The sequence below is a fragment of the Leopardus geoffroyi genome, chromosome C2, assembly GCF_018350155.1.
Source record: "Leopardus geoffroyi isolate Oge1 chromosome C2, O.geoffroyi_Oge1_pat1.0, whole genome shotgun sequence".
Lineage (NCBI taxonomy): Eukaryota > Metazoa > Chordata > Mammalia > Carnivora > Felidae > Leopardus > Leopardus geoffroyi.
In genome coordinates this window covers 76,268,926-76,293,337 of record NC_059333.1, presented here as the reverse complement: position 1 = coordinate 76,293,337, position 24,412 = coordinate 76,268,926, and the positions used below count along the sequence as shown (strand labels likewise).

At 36.2% G+C, this 24,412-nt stretch overlaps 1 protein-coding gene across 3 annotated transcripts in view; it reads right to left on the bottom strand.

Moving 5' to 3' along the window:
• FGF12 (fibroblast growth factor 12) overlaps positions 1 to 24,412 on the bottom strand; it is a 567,564-nt gene that overhangs the window by 73,536 nt on the left and 469,616 nt on the right. The gene's annotated exons all lie outside the window — the stretch shown is intronic.

The window sequence follows — 24,412 nt, the reverse complement described above, 5'->3', positions numbered from 1 at the left end:
AGAATTAATCAAGCACCCACACAATCATGCATCATGCTTCATAGGTATTTACAAATTCACCTTTGTTTATACCTCACAAAATCATGTGAGATCAATGTTACATTGAATTTGCTGTTGAGAAAATTAGGAGTCATAAAAGGCAAAACATTTACCCAATATTCTATATTTAATAAGTGAGAGAGGGGCGCCTGGGTGGCTCAGTCAGTTGAGCATCTGATTCTTGGTCTCAGCTCAGGTCATGATCTCGTGGTTCATGAGTTCGAGCCCATGTTGGGCTCTGTGCTGACAGTGAAGAGCCTGCTTGGGATTCTCTCTCTCTCCCTCTCTCTCTCTGCCCCTCCCCCATGCTCTCTCTCTCTCTCTCTCTCTCTCTCTCTCTCAAAAGTAAATAAACTTTAAAAAAGTGGGAGAACCCAGAAACAAATAGAAAAATGATAACTAAAGGCAATAGTGAATATTTGATTAAGCAAAATAACTTTTCTTCCATAAATCTTAGAGTGTTTTACTTCTTTTTCTTTTTTGCAAATGCTATTTTGGAGAGAATGCTATTTTTGCCAAAGGAAGGTCTGAAGTGAGGGAAATGACTGCCCAAAGCCAACATTATCATACATCACACATGTTTGTAATAATAGTAGAACTCTAACTGCAGTCTGGTTTCTAGTTTGGTCACATTTTACTGTATTCCAAGTAGTTTTTATTGTTATGATTAAGCAACTTATATGAGAGTGTAAACCAACACAGAGAAAGAGAGTTGGTAATTGACTTACCAAACTTTGTTAAAAATGCTAAATCATAAACATCATTAAGTTATCCAGCTTGACACTGGGTCATGTGGCAATGGTTGTCTTAAATATGAACATTAGGACAAAGCCAAACAGCACTGACAGCTGTGACCACATGAATGGTTGGAAACGACCGATTTTGGAATCATTCACTGAGTAAGGTATATTTGCCCCTCTGAATTTAGTTATATAAAAACAGTTGTTTGGGGAACTGTCATGTGCAAGCCAAACCCCTCTTCAGGATGGAGGACTCACTCCTGAGCCACTGGCAGCACAGCTGGCAAAAATATCTTAATGCTCTCAGTTCCTCGAAGGTCAGCTGAAGAGAGCTGCCTCACCCAAGGTCACGGTCTCTTCGGTGACCAATGACCGAAAAACACGGAGGTAGAGAGGCCCATCCTCCTCATCCCAGCTCAGAAGGGCTCAGAGTTGTTATTCGAGCTTCAAAACTGAGGCATACCATCATAACTTTATTGTAATCTAACCACTTCCTCTGCTCAATCCAGATTTCTTGGCTTCCCTTTGATAGATGTTGATACCACTTTCACGCTCTAGTAAAACTGCTGCACACTAATCTCCATTCCAGAGTCTGTCTTCCTGAGCCAGTGATGAAAGGAAGGGAGAAGAATGCTTAATACTCATCATCCAGAAATTTAAGAGGCTGTTCTCACTCTCGCTCCACTACTACAAGGTGCTAATCTTTAGTATTATAATTGACGGGTTTCTCATGGCAATGCTTCATCAGAATCATTATGTTTCTTCAATTAAGATTTCCCTTACTACCGGAGGGGTTCAGGACAGCCCCTCCCTAGAATGTGCCACATTGACATGTAGATTATTTTGAGTTGAAGGCACTTGAGACTCTGCAGACTCAAGAGAAACTTTAGTCCCTCCCTTAACCACACAGAAGAATCTAAATTGAGGGTCTTTCCCAGAATGAATGTTATTAACAGAGATAAATTTATCTGAGTGACCCATCTATACAGTAGGACAAATATCTAATTATCGAACATCTACTCTTCTTATGGCCCTGTGAAGTACATTCCTTCTCTCTGGAATCCCAGACCCCTACCCCCTTCTCCTTAGTTCAGAATAACATACATACCTCATTTTGTCTGACTGTCTTCGGAATTTCCATGTCTGTGTGGATTCCCCATATAGATGCTCTTAAATTTAATTGTCTTTTGTTATTCTATCTCACACTAATTTGATATTCTTAGTCCAGTTAGAAGGACATTTGAGGGGACAGGAATTCTTGTTCTGCAACACTATTCATTACTCATAGCATTGGGTCCAAAACTTAAGTGCTTGACTCCTAGTCATATGAGCCTTTAAAAAAAAGGCCCCCTAAAACCAATAAATGCAAGATTATTTAATACCGGAATGCCCTCCACAGCACTCTTGTTGATTTCTATCTACTCTCTTAGCAGGTTTCCATCTATGAGGCTCTTAGGGCCTTCCCAAATAGCCCAGTACTATCTTTGAACAGCTAGATTGCTTCTTTTCTTTCCTCCAAAATCTTTTTCCTGTATAGAAAAGATTCTGCCAATTTTTTTTTCTAGTTCTATCCCTTAAAGTCATATGAAACAAATCCAACTCTTTGATATATTATAATTTTTTGGCTGCACAAAAACAGCTTTCTAGTTTCCTTGAAAACTTCATTTAACACTTCCAGATTTTTAAACCTTTCTTCATACGACTTAATTTTAAAATTCCTTCTCATCATGCTGTCCTCTATATGCATCCCACTTTCTTATTATCAATATTAAATGCTAAATGTAGTCATAATTCATTCGTTGCTCAAACATTTGACTTACTATCATGTCCAAAGCACTATGTTACACCCAAGGAATAGAGTCCATAAGGAGCTCAGATTTCATAATAAATTTAGGAATATTTACTTTCCTCCCTGAAAACAATTTCCAGACCATTGTTACAAAGACAGCACTGTGTATGGTCATATTCTGTGACAGAATAGCCCTAATTTTTTTCTTACATAAAATTTGTAACTTATATGTTTCCATTTATGTTTCTCCAAGTGACTATTTCTTTTCTTTCCAGGCATAAAGAACTATTCCCAAATTACTGCTGACCTGAATGTCTTATAAATTGGACAGTGTCACATCAAGCCATTTGTTACCTATGCAGCCAGGTAATGAAGGTTATTCCTTGTCAACCAGGATCCTCCCTGTTTAACTGTCCATTGTCTTTAACAATAAGAGGGAAATTGTTTTCCCAGCTTTTAGTCTGGAATGCAAAATAGGATCCCTCTTAGATGGAAAGTAAATGAATTTACTCATTGTTCTGCGAAACATTATGTATTATATAATTAAGATATATTTTTTAAAAACTTGCTGTCCATTAAAATACAAATGTCTTCACACCATATAATAAACAATATCTTTAAAATGCCAGAAAATCAAGGGGCATCTGGGTGGCTCAGTTGGTTAAGTCATATTCTCATGATCTGTGGGTTCGAGCCCCGTGTTGGGCTCTGTGCTCACAGCTCAAAGCCTGGAGCCTGCTTCAGATTCTGTGTCTCCCTCTCTCTCTGCCTCTTCCCCACTGGCTCTCTGTCTCTCTCTCAAACATAAATAAACATAAAAAAATAAATAAAATGCCAGAAAACTAGAAACTTCTGTGAAAACTTTCATATTCAGAAAATTATCAACAGTATTTTCTAAACAATAGCTGTCAAGGTAGAAAACAATTTCCAGACAATGCTCATGTCCTTTTTTTCATTTTATCTTAGAAACAAATTTAATTCATAAGATTTTGGAGTTCAAAAAAGAATCTTCAAGACCAACACTCTGAGGTGAGAAAAAGGAAGACCCAGAGAAAGGCAGTATTTATTTAGTCTACTACAGACAATGCACAGGAGACCTAAAAGTAAGCTCTGGTTTCCAATCCATCACTTCATTTCACAATGTTTTTTTTTCACTGCACTGGGTGATAAGTTTTTGTAATAATTGAATATTATGAGTGTGACAAGATAAATTCATTGAAGATAATTTGATGATTTTATTCTGTTTGTTCTATTTTTTAATCTATATGTCAAGAAAAACATGTACTTTCTATACATCAAGAATATGCTAGGAGAATGAATAAGAACATTGCTTTGAATCAGACAGACTAGAATTGAAGTCCCTGTTGTGGAGGAAGAATTTTCTCTATCCCTCAAGGTCCTTCTAGCTGGGCGAAGAATCAAATTTATGTAGGACAGATTAACTGAAAAATCAAATTTAATAGTATACATATGGGGAATCCACACAGACATGGAAATTCCAAAAATAGGTAACTTGAAGCTAAGGGGAGGAGTACAATTTTCAGAGTACAAAGGGGAGAAAAATCATTAGCAGGAAGGTAGAAGGAGATATTTGCAAACAAGGGTTGTACTATTATGCAGCTATGTTTCTTAGGTAAAGAGGTACCTCTGTTAACAGCTCTCTTCCTGGTAAAGCAGGCTGTTGAAGGGGAGGTAGAGAGCTTTTTCTGAATCTGCTGGGTTTGGATTGCTTTTAATTTGAAATACTGTTCATGCCAAAGTGGCCCATTTTGGCATGGCCTGCCCTTGGCCCCTCCATCCCCACCTTGCCACTTAATAGCTTAGTCACCACTCTTGGTCTCAGTTTCCTTATCCTGCATAGGTTTGTTTGGAGAATTAAATGTGTTAATATGTGTAATATGCATAAAACAGTGCCTGGCACAGTAAATACTACATAAGTGTCTGCTGTTGTTTTCATTGTGACCATTATTTTTCTAGACTCAAGAATTAACTTTTTCCATACTCTTCTCAAGTTTGGCTTAATTGTCACTCTTCACTTGGTACCAGCTGGTCATCAAAGTCAAACCAAGCACAAGAGACTAATCTAGGAGGAAAAGCGGTGGTGATTTTATGTCACCCTAAAATATGCTTCTTTGGCATACTGATTATTTTAAGCAGGTGATTTAAAAGAATAAAAACAAAAATAAAAACAAAAACAGACACAGATAAAGCTCTGGAAACTGAGAAGTTACCCTTTTGTAGGAGACATTTACCAGCATAAGGGAAATCTCCCTTTGTAAGGGTGTCTTCCTCTGGAACCAAGAAAAGGGGAATGACTAAACTTTGAGAACCCTTAGCAATGAAGAGAACAATGACTTAAATCTGTACAACAACATTACCTTTGTTTACTGTGCTTTTATGGTAACTTCCCATAACTGACTGCCCGCACACAACATCTTTTATTTTTTTTTATTTCTTTTTAATATTTATTTACTTGAGAGAAAGAGAGATAGAGAGACAGAGAGAGAGAGAGAGAGAGAGAGAGAGAGAGAGAGAATGTGAGTGGGGGAGGATCAGAGAGAGAGGAAGAAACAATCTGAAGCAGGCTCCAGGCTCTGAGCTGTTAGCACAGAGCCCAACAGGAGGCTCAAACTCCTGAACCATAAGATCATGACCTGAGCCAAGTCAGAAGCTTAAGCCAAAGTCTGACGCTTAACCAAGTGAGCCACCCAGGCACCCCCAACCCCAACATCTTATATCTTAAGCTGGGGATGGTAGCTAAGGTGATGGCTTCTGCCATTCGGGAAGTTACATTGTTTTCCTGTGTCTCTCACATGTATACAGCAGGTATACGTTATTCAACTTTTGTTTATTTTTCTCCTATTAATCTGTCTTACATCAATTTAATTATTAGAACAGTCAAAGAACCTAGAAGGCAAGAAAGAAAACTTTTCCACCCTACAGTGAGCACATGAGTTAGACTCTATTACTGTGGGTAAATAGAAATGAAAATCAAAGAAAACACATGGTGTTGCACAATATGCTGTGAGAATATATCTCAATGACTAGCAAGTTTTTTTTACCATCATTTTTAAAGTGCTTTTATGAATAACATATAATTAAGTTTTAGTATTTTATTAAGCAAAAGATGTAAAGTCAAATTGAAGATATTTTTTCTAAATGTTTTGCTCTAGACAGTTTTGTAAACATTCACAATGTTCTTTTTCCAATCTTATTTTAAAAAGATCAGATTCAAGGCTGGCTGGGTGGCTCTGTTGGTTAAGAGTCCAACTCTTGATTTTGGCTCAGGCCATGGTTGCACTGTTCACAGGGTCAAGCTCCATGTCAGGCTCTGTGCTGACAGTGCAGGGCCTACTTGGGATTCTCTCTCTCTGTCCCTCTCTCTCTGTCCCTCCCCCTGCTCATGTGCTTGTGCACTCTCTCTCCCTCTAAAAATAATCATTTAGAAAGAGAATATGGGGACCAACGTGGGGCTCGATCTCACGACCTTGACATCATGACCTGGGATCAAATTAAGAGTCAGACACTTAAATGACTGAGCCACCCAGGCACCCGTTTCTCTTTCTTTCTTTCTTTCTCTCAAAAAAAAAAAAAAAGATTTAAAAGAATCAAATTCAGATTACTCCCACTAATAACGTCTAACTTGTGACTTATTAATGAGTTCTTGCCAATATTCTCAGTCACAAAGCCAAATGGTATCATGGACCTAAAAAGTGAAATGTCTGAGGATAAACAGAAGACACTAACTTTGAGTTCATCTTATGGGAGGGCATCTGTCACATGTGAAAAGAAAATGGAGGCATCATTTGGGCTGGTTAATCTGGGTGATATAATCCATGGCTGCATATACAACAAAGTACTTAGACTAAAAATGGGCAAAGGTAAAAACAAGAAAGACTTGGACAATATAAAACATTCCAAATATAAACACGTTCAAATAACTTGGACAATATAAAACATTCTGGTTTTCATTTGATTTCTAGATATATTCCACATTTATAAGGTGATAGACACATACCCACATCTATGGCCACAATGCAAGCCTAGTTTCCATGTCCTGGCCCTACATTTCAGTGAGATGCCATATGCCTATCATCTGCCTAAGCTACATGTCACACCTAGTCAATGTAGATGGGTTGACAAATGCAGAAGTGCCAACTAGCCAAACTTGTTTTCTTTGGACAATACAATGTTATAACAATTAGAAACATTTACATATAATCGAAATTTTTATCTTCTTAAATGCCAGAAGATCTGAGTAGTGGTTTTCAGTCTGGCTCTTCATTGGGATAACCTGAGGAACTCAAGAAAAAAAAAGCCACCTAGAATTATTTAATGTGGTATGAGCCCAGGTATGTTTTTAAGGCCCTTCAAATGATTCCCATGTGCCTCATGGTACATTTGTTTGGGCAGAATAATAGATATTTTCAAAGTTATTGACTAGTAACATCAACCTTACGTTGGGATACATAAGAAATGTAACTTACCTGGCCACACTTAGACCTACACAATCAAAAACTCTGGGGACGGGGTTCAGGAATCTACATTTTAATAATCATTCCAGATGATTCTGGTGCTCATTCAAGTTTCAGACCCACTACACTGTAACACGGAAGACTTTATTTGTCTGTACCATAGCCTGTTTTTCACTGAGTTAAGTGACCCATCTTGTACTTCATTATGCATTTGCTGACCCCTAACTGAGCTCTTTTCATTTTCCTACACCTAATTTTTCCATTTCTGACAGATACATTTACATTTCTTGTTTGTGATTATGACAAAAAAAGGATACCAACCAAGCTTCAGGTATCATTTTCCTTTCCAGTGTTCCAGCCACCTTCTCAGTATTACTTACACACATTATTTCCTTACAGTCCCACCACCACAGTTCCAGTTCAGGCTCTCCTTACTTCTTATCTTGATTATTAAAATTGTTTCCTAACTAGCTTCCCTGCCTCTAATACCTACTCACTTCAACCAATCATATATACTGTTGACAGTTTAATCTTCCTAAAGTGTAAACCAGGTCATAAACTACCACAGCTCAGATTTCTTCAGGGACTCACCACTGAGTAAGTAAGTTCAGTCTACTCCATCCAGTATCAAACACATTCCATGACCTGGTTCTTACCTATCTTCCTACAATTTTTTTTAATGTTTGTTTTTGAGAGAGAGAGACAGACAGACAGACAGAATGTGAGCAGGGGAGGGCCACAGACAGAGGGACACACAGAATCTGAAGCAGGCCCCAGGCTCTGAGCTGTCAGCACAGAACCTGACACAGGGCTGGAACTCATGAACTGCAAGACCATGACCTGAGCTGAAGTCAGATGTTTAACCGACTAAGCCACCCAGGCACCCCTATCTTCCTACCTTTTATCTCACCATTCAACTTCCATTGCAATCTTAAACTGTAAACAATTTCCTATACCCTAAACTTCCCTACTCCATATTTATTTTTAACTTTATGTTTTAACTTTATGCTTTCTTTCCACTTGAATTGTCCAAATCTTCTCTTTTGTTACCACTTACTCCAAATTCTTCTCATGCTGTAACTATCTCAAGGATCAAGTCCCCCTGAGATCTTTCTTTTCTGATACATCAAATCTAAAGTAGTTTATACCTACTCTAGCCTAACTTAGGTGTTTATCCCACCTCTCATATATCACTTGACATACTGGGATGCACACACACATGTGCATGCACATACACACAGACACACACACAAAATATTCATAGTCATTCAGGAACTGATTCAGTTAGCAAAAATAATAATAATTGCTTTCTAGGAGGTAAAAATATGGTAAGCTATGGACAATTAGCAAATATTTCATTGCATAAAAATACCCTAAATATCTACAGACACAAAAATGTTTTCAAAAATTTCTTTAAAAGATTTTAAATCAATTGGAAGCATTATATTCAATATTCCAGCAGCTTACTGAAAAAGATAATTAAGAAAACCTCTCCTTTACATCTTCAAGGTGGTTCCTCTATCATCAGCTCTTTATCAGGTAAAATGAGATACAATGAAGCCTTCTGAACATATGTCAACCACAAGTACCTTAAAAGACCTTGTCTCAAACATGTGAAAGACAAAGAAGAAAATTAATGTACTTATGTGATTCCATGAGAACTTGGTTTAAAGAGAAGAGTACTGGTAATGAGCTAAGACTGGGTCTTAGCCAAACCGAGCAGTTTATCTTTGGTACTAACTGGATTCTATCGAGAACATGCAATTCTCTGGGTTCTGTCTTTATTTAAGTAGGATGACTTTTTCTCTTCGATGAAACCTCACTCCCAAAACGTACGCCCCTATTCATACATTATTAGTATTTCTTTTTCTACTAAACATTTTTCATGTTCCAGAGATCAGCCAATGGGAAAATGGTAACTAGGGGTTTTATTTTTGAGTTTTATCAAAGATTTATTGAAGTGAAGATGGTGACTAGGTTTAAATGTTATGATTACCTGATAGTAAATAGAGTTTAACAGGACTTGTTTCATAAGACACTGGCCTTTCTCAAATGAGAGATACTGTGGGAATCATGACAGCACATGTAAGTATTCAGCATCTTTAGACTAAGAAACATATACAAACACCAGTGGTATTGGAAGGTGAAAGAGATACCAACAGCATAGGAACCAAATGCATGGGCCTTTAGAACATCATAAGTAGTCTTTCAAATAACCAAACTTTAGATGAAGTGATTCAGAAAAACTTAAAGATAGAGCAAATTGGGGGAACAATGTTCATGGCTAATATAAAGAAAGAAATATAGTCCAAGTCTTAGACATCTAAAACTAAAATTCAATTCAGGTCAACAAACATTTACTGATCCATAAAATATAAGGAAGTAATATTACAAAGATATTTGAGATGCAATCTTTGTTTTCAGTAATGGCTATCAGTATAAAGGTAGGATACAACAATCATAAAACAGCAATTGTAATTTGAATACCATAAAGGCTAAATGGTGTGAGGATTTAGAGAAGACAAACACACACACATGCAATAAGAACACAGAAAACAACAAGAAAAAAACCTTTTGTGAAATAGAAAGATAGGCATTTGAAATGCCTTAGAGTTCAAACTCAGTTTTGACCAGAAGAGGGGTAATAAGAAGAGGAAATTGCAGGAGTAAAGAGTGAAAGAGAAATGCTAAGTGTGATGCATATTTAGGCACTGGCCATAAATCTGGAGAGAATGTAAATAAACTGAGAAAGGCTGGGCTTGGGAAACTCGGTGGGGCCATACTGAATGGGGCATCAATGTGGGGATAACAGTACTACCTGAGGGTGAAAGAAAATCAATGAAAGCAAGGTTTCTTGGTCTCTTATGCTCAACAAAGACCCCTGAGACACATTATTTGTGATAACCAACTCCACTGGAGAGACTTCGATAAGGTGCTTTTGCTGAAAACAGCTTATGAGAATATCCAGAAGAGAATCAACTTCCTACTGCAAATACCTTTGTAGCTATTTAGAAGGATTTTGTAAACTCCTTGAACATGATAATTCTTGGATTCCAGATTTGTCTTTTTCAATACTAAAATGTCAGCATCTGGGAACTCAACAGGAAAGAATAATAATTAGCATTTGTTCTTGTACGTCACATTTTACCTAGCTCTGGTGTCATGTCCCCCAGAAGCTACAGTTGGCCTCTATCAAATGAATTGTGAAAATATGTCTTGTCTTTCCTCTAGACTCAAAGATGAAAATACATTATCAATACATAATACTTTTATGGCATATGGCATAAAGATTCACATGTATGTTTATGACTACATTGGCCGGTACCTATCAAATCATCCCAATAGAACAAGTTGGAAAATGGAAAATATATTCAATCAGCCAGTTTGGCTGTTTTATCACCAAATAGCTTGCTCATTCTGGCTGTTTGTGAACATAGGCTAAAACTCAACACCCTTTCATTATCTTTCCTGCAAAAGGAACTAGGCATTAAAATTCAGAAAAATGAGTGTTGAATTAAAACTCAGTATCTCCATTGTGATGCCATTGGGAATCTCTCATTCCTGTCCTTTTCAGCTGAATAGACCATCCTTACTCATCCCTATATATTCTGTGCTGTACCTCTGACCATACTCTCCCCTAGATCAGAGGTAGGTAGCTTAGCAGAGTGAATCTGAGGTCACTGATAATTTCAGATCAAATAAAACCACATTAGAGACATTTTGGAATCATCTAAGGTAAACCAGTTTCTTATAGCTACATACCTTCAACACATTTTACTTATCAAAGGCGCCTGAACACTGAATATTACAGGTTACCTAGGAAACTTACAGTGACTATACTTAAAAACAACACAAAGCACTCTTACTGAAGCAGAATGCCATTTTTAAAAACTCTATTTTGGGAATAGTGAAAGAAATGGTTAACAAGCAAATATTAGCATATAGATATTGCCCTATCTAGGTTTTTTTTTCCTCACATTATTCTTCAGTTGCCTTCTATTTCTGCCACTGAATTGCTCTTAAAATAAAGAGGTAAATAATATAATAACGGATCAAGAAAGATGGTTTCTATTATCAGTTATGAGGCAGTTCATGAGCTCTGACCCTGTGGTTTCTCAGATAATGTGATAACTAATTTGTACGCCTTTTCATCATTTAATATGCAGTGACTATACATACAATTTGCCAAGTAAAATTCCAGTTTTTGCCTACAGTCCTGACAACATTCTTAACGATGCCCCATTTTACTTGAAAATTATTGAGGTTTAGATGATAAATTATATGGTTGTCTTAATTTTCTATTATATGAAAAATGTATTGAGGAACATAAAATTAAACCAGGATAATCAGTGCCCTTGAACACCTAAAGATGTATCATCATCAATGAGAAAATATGATATGTAGCATACTACATTAATTACTTACAATATTTACTACTAAAATAATATAATGATGTTGTTACATTATGTATTACTACCAAAGTGACAAAAATGACTTTTTCACAAATCCTCCTGCCTAATGTAATAAATTGTGTCCAGAAGACACCTTCTCATAGCTCATAAAACAAAGAAAGATAAAGTGTATACAGAGTAAGTTGTTAGGATTCTGCAAGCCCACGGCAGCTTCGTATGCAACAAAATCAAGGTCACCTTGCCTCTGCCCAATCCTAAATCTACCACTGAGAGACCGCCTCCGGGTTGGGATTTTGTAAGATATCAAACGAGAGTTGTTGCAGTGTTTTCTGAAATCCAGTTACCAAATCCATTATTACTACCAAGCAAACTGATATAGCATTTCTATATTTGCAAGGTGCACTGCACACATAGCTCAGTGAAAAGGAGCTTGAGAAGTGCTTCTGGATGATGATGCTGGTGATGATGATGGTAATAACACAGAATTCCATTGCTTTTAAATCGACATTTCTCCTCTAGTCAGTTCAAAACAAATGTGAAGGACCCCTACCCACAGTTAGAACAAATTTGTCTTTCCTTTTCTCAGCAACTTTCATTACATACAGTAAATAAAATTTATTCTAATATGGTTTGATAAGGTGAAAAGATATTTTAGGGTTTATCTCAATTTTGCCATCTCTTACTTCTTACACCTTTAAGGCCAGGTTCCTCATTTTTATAATGAAGGTTATAGTAGTCCCACCTCAAAAATGTATTAAAATGATATGAAAGAAAAAGTGTGAAGTGTGTGGCATAATGCTGGTCAGACTTGAACCGGAATGCCAGTTATCAACTGTACATCATCTCCTGAGCAGATAGGGGTAGCACAGTCAGTGCGGTTCTTGCAATCACTCTTCCTTATACTAGTAGGTTAGAGTGGTAGTTTTTAAACTCTAGTATGTAAATGAATCAGCTGAAGTACCTGTACTTAAGTGTTTAAAACACAAATTCCTAATCCCACATGCAGAATTCTGATTTTCTATGTCTAGAGGAGGTCCCCAAGACTCACTCTTCCTTTTTCTTTCTTTCTTTCTTTTTCTTTCTTTCTTTCTTTCTTTCTTTCTTTCTTTCTTTCTTTCTCTTCCTTCCTCCCTTCCTCTTTCTTTCTCTTTCTTTCTTTCTTTCTTTCTTTCTTTTTCTTTCTTTCTCTTCCTTCCTCCCTTCCTCTTTCTTTCTCTTTCTTTCTTTCTTTCTTTCTTTCCTTCCTTTTCTTTCTTTCTTCTTTCTTTCTTTCTTTCTTTCTTTCTCTTTTCTTTCTTTCTTTCTTTCTTTCTTTCTTTCTTTCTTTCTTTCTCTTCCTTCCTCCCTTCCTTCCTTCCTCTTTCTTTCTTTCCTTTTCTTCTTTCTTTCCTTCTTTCTTTCTTTCTTTCTTTCTTTCTCTTCCTTCCTCCCTTCCTTCCTCCCTTCATTCCTTTCTTCCTCTTTCTTTCTTTCCTTTTCTTTCTTTCTTTCTTTCTTTCTTTCTTTCTTTCTTTCTTTCTTTCTCTTTCTCATTTTGAGGGGTGGAGAGGGGAAGAGAGAGGAGGGAGAGAACCCCAAGCAGCAGCTCAGTCAGCGCAGAGCCTGACTCAGGACTCCATCTCACAAATGATGAGATCATGACCTGAGCCAAAATCAACAGTCGGATGCTTACCTGACTGAGCCACCCAGGCATCCCAGGATTTTGTTGTTGTTGTTGTTGTTATTGTTGTTGTTACTAGCACTGGCCCACCCATAACCACAGGCCACACTTGCACAGATACAAGTTAGAAAAAAGGAAGCCATGCTGCAATATTAAGACTGCAATTTCACAGTAAAAAAAAAAAAAAAAAAATGAGCTCACCACTTAGCATCTCCCTGTAGATAACCTGCCAGCAAGTCAGTATGTCCCAAACTGAGTTTACCTTAAACCTTAAAACTGTCATTGCTTCTGTAGATGATCCTTCTAACTCAAAACTAAAATCTGCTCATCCTCCAATGACGATGTGAAGAAAACTAAAACCCTTATATATTGCAAGTGGGAATGTAAAATGGTATAGCTGCTTTGGAAACAAGCCTCACAATTTCTAAAGCTAAAAACGGAGTTACCATATGACTAGTAACTCTACTTCTAGATCTACACCTAAGAGAATTAAAAACATATGCGTATGCAAAACATGTGCACAAATGTTCATAATGGCATTATTCATAATAGCTGAAAAGTGGAAACAAATGAAATGTCCATCAACTGATTAATGGATAAATTAAATGTATATCCATACAGTGGAATATTATTCAGCCATGGAAAGAATCAGATACTGACATATGTTATAACATGTGTGAATCCTAAAAACATGAAAAAAGCCAGACACAGAAGGCCGCATATTATATGATTCATTTATATGACATATCCAGAATGGGCAAACCCATAGACATAGAAAGTAGATTAGTGGCTTGCAGGGGTTGGGAGAGGATGGAAATGCGGAGTGACTGCCAGAGGTATGGGGTTTTGTGGGGGAGAGATAAAAATGCTCTGGAATTAGATGTGGTAATGTTACACAACTTTGTGAATATACTAAAATTCATTGCATTGTATACTTTCAAATGGTGATTTTTTTTTTTTTGCTACGTGAATTATATCTCAGTTAACAACAAAAAAAAAAAAAAAAAGAAAGAGAAAGAAAAAGAAAAAGGAAAAGTCTCTATTGTTTCCTTCACTGTCTGCAGTGAAAATTCAACTTCCTGACTTGGCATGTGAGACACATTCTTCTATAGCCTTCTATAGCTTCTATATATGAATATATATATCGTATGCTATTACCATCCTGTATTGTATATGAAACCATATTTCATATATATATGTATATTTGTATACATATATACATATATATATATTTCATATGCTATTACCATCCTGTATGACACAATGTCAGTACTTCATAAGTGAATGCTGAGTAGAATTGCAAACTATTTTTTTTTCAAAAACACTGCACCTTAATTTTTACATACGGCAATGTCCATTTGAAACAAAGCATACTAAAATCCTTAAAATGACAGTAAGGCAGGATTCTATCCTTTACAAAAATAACACACAATGTCATTACTGCAGGGTTGGCTGGGTGGTTCAGTCAGTTAAGTGCCCAACTCTTGATTTTGGCTTAGGTCATAATCTCACTCTTCACAGATTCAAGCCCTGTGTCCGGCTCTGTGCTGAGCATGTAGCTTGCTTGGGATTCTCTCTCTCCCTCTTTCTTCCCACCACCCCTCCCTCCTGGCTTGTGTTCTCTTTCTCTCAAAATAAGTAAACATTTTTTTAAATGCCATTACTGTAGCCATAAATAAATACATACACATTTAGGCAAACTGTACACACAAACCCGTATGTATATATATCTTATAAAGATCTTATAAAGTCTTACAACTACCCCATTTCCTCATGCTGCACTCAGTAAAATAACTATTTTTGCAGCAATTTTAGAAAGAGAAGTAAAACCCAGGAAGCATAACTCTTGTACTATTAAAATTTAGAACATTAATCCTGTATCTTGTGTCTTTGTTGTTAGCTTATGTGATGGCCTTTTTTCTGTTCTTATGAAGATGCCAGTTCAATTGTCCCTGTCTCCAGAAGCAAGCAGACTATTAAGCAGAGCGAATATCTGAAATGTGTATCAATTGCTTCCTGTTTTCTTCTTTATCTGATTGTTCAAATATTGGAAGCTATGTTTAACTATAGAGAAAATGTTCCTTTCTACCCTGTAAAGTTAAATTTCCATTAAGTTTTTTGGTAAAAACCTATCAGACCACAGAACATGAGCAGGAGGTAAGTGTCAGCCACATGAAATTGAAGAAGAATTGACTGAAAGTTAAAGCAAAGTCGGAATGGCCACTCATTCCCAACTACCCATTAGTGATAAATACAGGTCAATTACTTCTGATTGAAGTCCATAATACATAGTCATTATTTTCAATTTTTGCTTAAAATGGATGCAACTCAGCAAAGTTATAATTGAGAAGCACTGAAAGAGAATTGTACATAGTAGGAGCCAGGAGAATTTTTTTTTAATTAGTCAACTTTTAGTTTCTATTTTTCTGTTTTCTACAAGAAAACCCATTATTTTTTTAATTAAGAAAAAAAATCTCAATATTTATTTTTGAGAGAGAGAGAAAGAGAAAGAGAGAGAGAGAGAGAACAGGAGCAGGGAGGGGCACAGAGAGAAGGAGACACAGAATCTGAAGCAGGCTCCAGGCTCCGAGCTGTCAGCACTGAGCCCAATGCACAGCTTGAACTCACGAATCGTGAGATCATGACCTGAGCCTAAGTCGGGTGCTTAACCAGCTGAGCCACCCAGGCGCCCCGAGAACCTGTTATTTTAAATGTTTTGATTTATTTACTTTAATTTTTGAGAGAGAAAGTGTGTGTGTGTGAGCGGGGGACGGGCAGAGAAAGAGGGAGACAGGGGATCCGAAGCTGGCTCTGTGCTGACAGCGGCCAGCCTCATCTGGGGCTCTAACTCATAAACCTGTGAGATCATGATCTGAGCCAAAGTTGAACACTTAACTAAGCCACCCAGGTGCCCCAAGAACCTATTACTTTAAAATGTCTTTCTGTGTATAGGAAATCAAAAAAAGACTAAGTATTAGAGATGACGTCAAGCATGGATAATCTACTACCAGGGTAAAAATCTACATTCTCTGCATCCTGACATTGTCATTCTGCTAAGCAGACTTAGCAGATACTCAGTCATGCCAACTGCATCATAAACATGAACAATACCTAGGAACTGAGATAGAGGAAATGTACCTAACTCTGCCCCCACCACAACTGCATTCCTTCTGTTCAGTAAGCCTGTCAAGGCTCATCACCTTTGCACAGCACATGTGTATGTGATCCTCATAAATAGTGGGAACTTTTTCACAATCATGATGACCTGGGGTATTTTCTTCCTCAGAATAAGAAATGATAAATTCTTATAGTATTAAAGATAAAAAGAGAATCATCATCACTATTTTAGGAAAATAATACTGAGAATTGAATATCATATTCTAATATTATCTGAAATCCATGTTTGCTTAAGGAACTATAACCACCAAGATTGATATAAAAGAATACCTCTTGCTCCACCAATTTACACTTTACTGCTGGTTACAGTATTTAAGTAATTACTTGGTACAACTGTCTAATCCTGAGTCTGAGAGAAAAGAAAGGAGGGGCACCTGATGTTATCAGAGCCTATAAAAGTTTCCAGTCACAGAGGTCAATTACGTTACCTAGGTTACTCTATTCAATTCTTACAATAGTTTTTGGTATTTGCATCGGTAGCATAAGCCTCATGTTATAGTAGCCCAAATAATTTCGGGCTACTTGGAGCTCATAATATGAGTTTCCCCACCCCACAACTGTGAGCTCTTTGAAAGGAAGGACATCCCTATACCAAGCATAAGTAGTCTAGCCTCTGGCATACAGTTGAAGCACAAGAAATATTACGGATCTAAATGAATGAAATTACAAAAAACAAAACAAAACAAAAAACCTAAGTCTTGTAAGGTTAAGCACACATAATTAATTGATAGAAGAATCTCATTTGAACTAAACAATGTCTTTCTACCCTACCAAGCCATGTTGGTATAATGCTAATTTCCTGTATAAAATAAGAGTTGGGGAGAAAAGGAAAGAAAATGGTAGCTTTTTCCAACTGGAGTGGGGGGAAGGGAATCCTTCACATTTGTTTTTTTAACTGGCTGCTTTCATTCACAAAGGGCATGGAAGAGCTAAAATTTGTAAGAAAATGTTTTGGCTCCAGTGTTTCCTACTACCTCACTGCTGTATATCAGATAATCTGATATATCCTGATAATAACAGATTTTTATCTCTTAGAAATTCTAAAATTGTCTTTAAAGTGGTGTTACCAGATTACAAGCCAAACATTACTTGCTACTAAATAACACAATGCAATAGTCTGAAAATTAATAACAGATTTTACAGACTGAGAAAATAAATTTTCAGTAGCATAAAAATGAGGTAAAAAGAAACTTCTATGAAAAATACAAAAATGGCGATTATAAACAATGTGAATGGTCAAGGAATATAAGCTAACTAAAGCATGTTCTCATACAACTTTGGAACATTACAGCAATGAAAGAGATCTGTTTGTGGAATCTGAGAAAGAGAATTCTTGGGCTATATTTACCAACTAGTAGTTCATGTACTTGAAAAGCTTGGAAAAATCATATTGACTTCAGCTTTCTAATCTGTAAAATAAATACGTATCATTTTACTTGCTCTACAGAAAAATTATTTTTATCATAAAAATTATTTTTATCATAAAAATTATTTTTATTTTTTAAGGGTTTATTTATTTATTTTGAGAGAGAGAGTGAGCACTAGTGGGGGAGGGGCAGACAGAGAGAGAGAGAGAGAGAGAGAGAGAATCCCAAACAGGCTCCACACTCAGCACAGAGCCCCATGATTGTGAGATCATGACAGGAGCTGAAATCAAGAGTTGGATGCTTCACTGATTGAGCCACCCAGGTGCCCTTAATTGTTGTAAAAATTAGATAGCACATTATGTGAGAAAGAATGTTGTAAATTCTAAAGTGCCATGCATATGGTAAAGCTTATTACTTAATAGCTTGATCCATAAACAGTGGAAGGACATCAACAACCCTAGGAACTGAAGTGAACTGAAGAATCCCAGACTCCATTCCAGACCTACTGAATCAGATATATACATGTTAACTTTCTCATAGCCCCATTTTAGGAATGTGTGGATAATGTGATGCAAAATTTCGATGACTCCACAGCCAAGGCCACTTATTTACATAGATGCAGATGTGGTATCACTCTTTCATATTCTGATTGTCAGACCTCCACAAATCAAGAGTATGTTGATTTATGTTTTTTTTTTTTTTTTTTTTTTGTACCGCTGTGGCATATTTTAGACCTCATGTCATTGGAGGGGACAGAGTACCCTCAAATATTTAGTTCATTGCCTAATAAACAAATGTGTAAAATGCACCATGAGAAATGGTAATGATAATATTATAACCTGGCAAGAATTAGAGAAAAATGCTTTTGATGCAGAGCTACTAGTAAGAAACTCTCAGTGACAACAATTAAACAGACCTGGAGGTAAATATTCTCAGATTCTCAGAATTTCAAAGAAAGATTCTCTGTTTCTTTCTCAGAACAGGAAAAAACAAAGGTTGTTATTTAATTTTCTTCAGTACCCACAGTTAATTTTGAAGAAATCCTGTGTCAGACTGACCTGGAATTTTAGGTGGGGGGAAAAAGAAGGATTCTTCCTTTTTATCCCTTTATTTTTTTACTGTCACAAGGGTAAAACCTCAATGTATAATTTTAAGAGATCAGGAGGAAACCCTGAAATGCAAGGAATGACAAATCAGATTAATTTAGTATATCAGGAAAGATGGCTTCTCAGTCTGTGAAAACAGAATTGAAAAATAAAGATTGTAGATATGATCTTAGAATTTCCAAAACAAGAAATGAAAGCTTTAATAAAAACTAAGCACTTTAAGCTAAGGATGACCTACTTAAGAAAATCATTTACCTTTCTAATCTTTAAGCACCTGAATTAAATAGTTTAGATTTATAGTCTCTAGGCATTGCTAAATTTGATTAAATGTCAAAAACTGAAAGTTCGCCTGGAATAATATCCTTGATTAATTTTATCTGTGAAGGGAAAAGCTACACCATTCTCTCTGGCCTCAGCAATTATCTCTGGCAGAATTCTTAACTCTTCTCTTTATTTTAAATGTTGTTGATACATTATTGATACAGCTTTCTGTCATACTGAACAAACCTTGAAATCCATGGAAAATCTTAAACTGCCTATTTGGACAAGTGATAGGCCCCCTTTTCACTAAGCTAATATTTAAAAATCAATAGTCACAGAGCATCAATAGCAAAGAAAAAGATAAGAACTTGAGTTGTGAGACACTCTATGGAACTCAAGATAAACACTTTAAAATTGTACTTTCATGTTTTTAAATTAAGGATGTTACAGTGAAAGCAGGTGTATGTAAAACTAGAAAACAACCAGGCAGCAAGACTAGATTGAGCAGCTCACACATTATGAATTACTGACTTCAGAAAATGACACCAAATTCAGTAGTGCTTACTGCATATGTTATGCAGAGCTAATTCCTCTGATGGGCTTCTCGTTTCATTTCATTGCTCAATGCCTCAGACACAATTAATTCTCAATAAATATTCATTTGAACTAAATTCAGACAAAGGCTCCATAATATCTCTGAATTCAGTAGTAAATCAAAGACTTTTTTTTTTCCTGTGACTTCCCACTCACAAGGGTATATCTTTGAAACCCAGACTTTATATGCATGGCTGTTCTTTCCTACTACAATGAAGGCAATGGATGGGGAATAAGTTTATCTACTAATCTGTTGGTTCATGTTCTTTCTCTAACAATCTGGTATCTCTGAGGTGAGTTGTTTTCTTTCGTCAGGCCTCAGTTTTGTTACTTATAGAATAAGAGGGATGGACAAAAAAAAAAAAGTTTCATTGAAAAAAAGACTTCAATTATCTTATTTGATATGCATAACACTCTGCCACTAGACAGCACTGTAAATGGAGACTCAGGGAATGAAGTGAGCTATCTCTAGAAGGTAACAAAGCTGGGAATGGATCCAAGGTATTTGTTACAATTACATTACTTTATCATCCTAAAGCAGCTTCAAAGGTTCCAAAGTTTAACTCAGTGAATTCCCCAGGTCATTCCACATCTAATCCTTCTGAAAAAAATTATCAATGGCAATCTGTAGATAGTGCTGGGATGGCTGGTATTCATCCCAAGTCAAGCCTACGGTGATCTAATTCTTTCAAACCTGATGGGAAGGAAATTCCCTACAAACAGTACTCAATTGGGAAGGTAGCCCAACATTCTGGAAGGAGCAGAGGTTTTATAGAATCATATCAACCAAAGTGTCAACCCCACAGAATGAGCTCACTCAGTGCAGAACGTTTCCTAGTCTTTGTACTTGCAAAATGACATTATGTCCATGTACAGCATCTAGAGACATGCGGGACTCAAAAGTATCAATGGAGCCCAATACGTATCCATGAGATGAAAAAAATGCTAGCTCCTTTCTATTCATTCTCTCTTTGACTTGTATACCAATGATAGCCCTCATGCATTATCACACTCTCAAGATTAACTGTAAGAAAAAAAACAACATGCAAATGGATTCATTTTGTTTGCACTATCTCAGAACTACTGATTTCAATATACTTATTCTTCCATCTAAGGAACTAAGGACAAATCCCTGAACTCCTACACTGGATTTTAGTGAGGAGACTGATGATCGGAGAAATTACTGCAACTCAGCCTGCTCTTTTAATACCAATTTAGGACAAAAGCATTAATTATGTGAAGCTTATTCTAGAAAGAGTTCTCCAAGTGTGTGATAGACCATTAATCCTGCTGACCATGCAACTCAAGCCACAAGCAAGTTTAAGCAAGTGAATACCTGAAGGCTTGGTAGGAGTGAGCAAAACGAAAGGCGTATTACTGTATTTGACAGTAAGTTGTGTGGGGGTGAAGCTCTCAGAAATAATAAAGTCTTTTCATGGAAGTTCAAGACCTGGCCTTGCTGGTTGAGAGGAATTCAACAAGGAAACTTGTCTTATAAATTTTTCATAGACCTTATGCAAGTTAAATCCCTACCCTTATGGAAATCCATTAGTGTGCTGAAGGCTCAGAGGAAATAGGGAAAAACAGGTGCATTCATGCTTGATTTTTCCATATGTTTGTCATTCAATAGAAGCACAATGAGTGATGAATCCTATATCTAATTACCACATATGAAAGAACTTTTTGGGGTTTTGTAGCCCAGAGCTGAAAATAATTGTCATTCAGAAAAGAGAAGTGAAATCAATGTTACAGCGAGGCTAAGATGATTTGCCTGATTTTCCCTGATATCCTCTCTCTATTTGGGAATACTGAGTTTTCAGTGAATTAAGATGATTTTCTGATGATAAAATCATTTCTTACTGTGAAAAACATTTTAAATATGTTTATCTGCTACAAATAAGGATAACAATATGCAATGATAAATATTGATGTAGCTCCCATTCCATGCAAAGGATCATGCTGGGAGTTGGAAGGGATAAAAACACAGAGCAGAAGTATTTATTGACTTCAAGGTTCTCAGAATCTAGTAATATAGATGACCTCATGCACAGTGATGATAGCATACAATTTCCCATTTCCATCCACCTGAGTCCTGCTCCCTCCCAGTTTCCCATGTCCTAATTCTTCAAGTCTCAGCTTAAATCCTATGAAAAACTTAACCCGCTATTTTTTCAGTTAAAAAATAAAACTCTTTCCAATTTCCCAGAGCTCCTTATCTATCCTTCTTTATATTACTTATAGTTTTTCATTTTATGATGTTATCATTATGCTGTTGGTCATGAAAAGGCCAAGTTTTTTTTTTTTTTTTTTTTAAGATATATCCTTTTAAAGTAACTAACCTCAAGGATAAAGAAAAAATCCTTTGGAGCTGTCAAGAAATAAGAACAACTCAATTACCAGGAGGGAAAAAAATAAAGCTGACCTTAGATATCTCCACAGCAACATTCAATTCTAGAAGGCAGTGGAGTAGAGGCCACAAAATCTTCATGTGAAAAAAGGAAATATCCAAGTATGTAATATCCAGCCACTGTGTTGTTTGAATACAAACACTGACACAAAAACATTTTTTAACACGTAAGATACAGGGAATACTGTTCTCATTGGTGTTTCTTGAAGAATTTCACACAGCAGAGATATATTTTTGGAAAGATTGTGTGAAAATATTAGTACTGAAAGCTGAATCTACTTATTTGTGGAACAAAGATTTAAACGTATTGTAAAGATTGAGGTGACAGAAGAGAATGTAAATAATACATAGCCTCGTCGGGGGAGAGTGATTAAGAATGGTCATTTTCAGACTTCTAATCCCAGGGTTAAGGGATATTTTTAATACCTCAGAATGAGTAATGGAGTATAAGTCTACTTAACAGTTCAAAGTAAAACTCTAAAAGATTATATAATTAACTAAAATCAGGTGCAGAAGCAGAGGAAAGAGAAATACTAAAAGGAAAGATATTAATTCCATCATTGGTTATAGTGGAGAATCAAATATCATTTACAGAAACAGAGGACTGAGAGTATTTAGAACATAAAAGTTATACTAGGTCCAGAATATCACTCTTACAACAAACAGAAGCACACACACACACACACACACACTCACACGCACACACACGCATACACGCAAAACAGTAGGCAAAACAGAGTACAAAAAACTTTAAAGACAGAAAAGCAGAATATGAAAAAATATGATACAATTATAATTAACTATAGTATATATTCCCTATTAATAGCTCCAAGTGGCTAATGGTTGTCATGAAAAAAATTCTTTACAGAATAAAATGCGTGTAGCTTAAACTGACATATTAAAGAAAAAGACTTTCAAGTCGAATCAAGCAGCAAAACCCACTATGTGCTAAATAGAGGAAACACACCTAAAACAAAATGCTTGAGAAAATTTGAAATAAAATAATGGCAACAAAATATGTCAGGCAAATGTAAACAAAAGGAAAACAAAAGTCATTGTCTTACTAATAAATGAGGTTGAACTCAAGGCAAAAAGAAAAGTGTTTTAAAAAGGCAAGAACTGGGGCGCCTGGGTGGCGCAGTCGGTTAAGCGTCCGACTTCAGCCAGGTCACGATCTCGCGGTCTGTGAGTTCGAGCCCCGCGTCAGGCTCTGGGGTGATGGCTCAGAGCCTGGAGCCTGTTTCCAATTCTGTGTCTCCCTCTCTCTCTGCCCCTCCCCCGTTCATGCTCTGTCTCTCTCTGTCCCAAAAATAAATAAACGTTGAAAAAAAAAAAAAGGCAAGAACTGTCATTTAAATTTCTAAAATACATTTTAACAAAACTATACATATTAAGGAGTTATACTCAGATAAGTACCAAATAGCATAATAACAACCTTCATAAATTTGAACACTAATAAATAAGGCATACCACAATAAAAAGTGAAAGTGGATCTTCTTTACTAACGACCATAGAACATTCATAAAAACTGACTTATTTATGGTTACACACAAAACATAAATAAAACCAGAGAAAGAATAAGGACAACATTCTCTGGTCATATAGTGACAGAACTAATAATAAAACTGGAAAACAAAACCTGGTATTTTACAATATTTATAAGTATATCCTCAGTCAAAAAAGCAATCAATACAAAAATTATACTACTTAATCTAAATACCAATAATGAAAATATACTGCATCGTAGTGTATGAGGCATGGTTGAGACATTGCTCAGAAACATAAATCACTGCATTAAATATTTATGTACAAAAAGAAGTACAAAAATAAATATTAAGCATTCATCTTTAGAAATTAGTTAAAAGATTAATGAAGCCTAAGGAAAGCAGAAGGAACACTATTAAAATTATTAAAACAGAAATCAATGAATTAGAAAGGAAATGATAGAATTAGTCAATAAATACAAAAGCAGATTCTTTGAAAAATAAAATACTATTAATATAAGAAATATCTGTAGCTGCCAGGATTTCTTAACCTTGGTATTCAGGGAAGACCATTCTTTGTTGTAAGTGATGTCCTTGCATTATGTGGAACAGCATCCTTGGCCTCTATCTACTGGATTCCAGTGCCTCTCCACTTACCCCACTGTAACAACCAAAAACGTCTATGGACCTTGTCACTTATTCTTTGGGGCAAGGGGTGTCAAAATTACCCCGCTCAAAACTACTGCAACATCCCAATCAAACATAAAGGGAAAAGGCACAAATATCCAATGTAAGAAACAATAAGGAAATAATAATCAGGGAAAATAAAAGAATCAAAAGAGATGATTTTAATAAATTTTGAAAATTAATATAAAACCTGGATACAATTGACGATACTGTA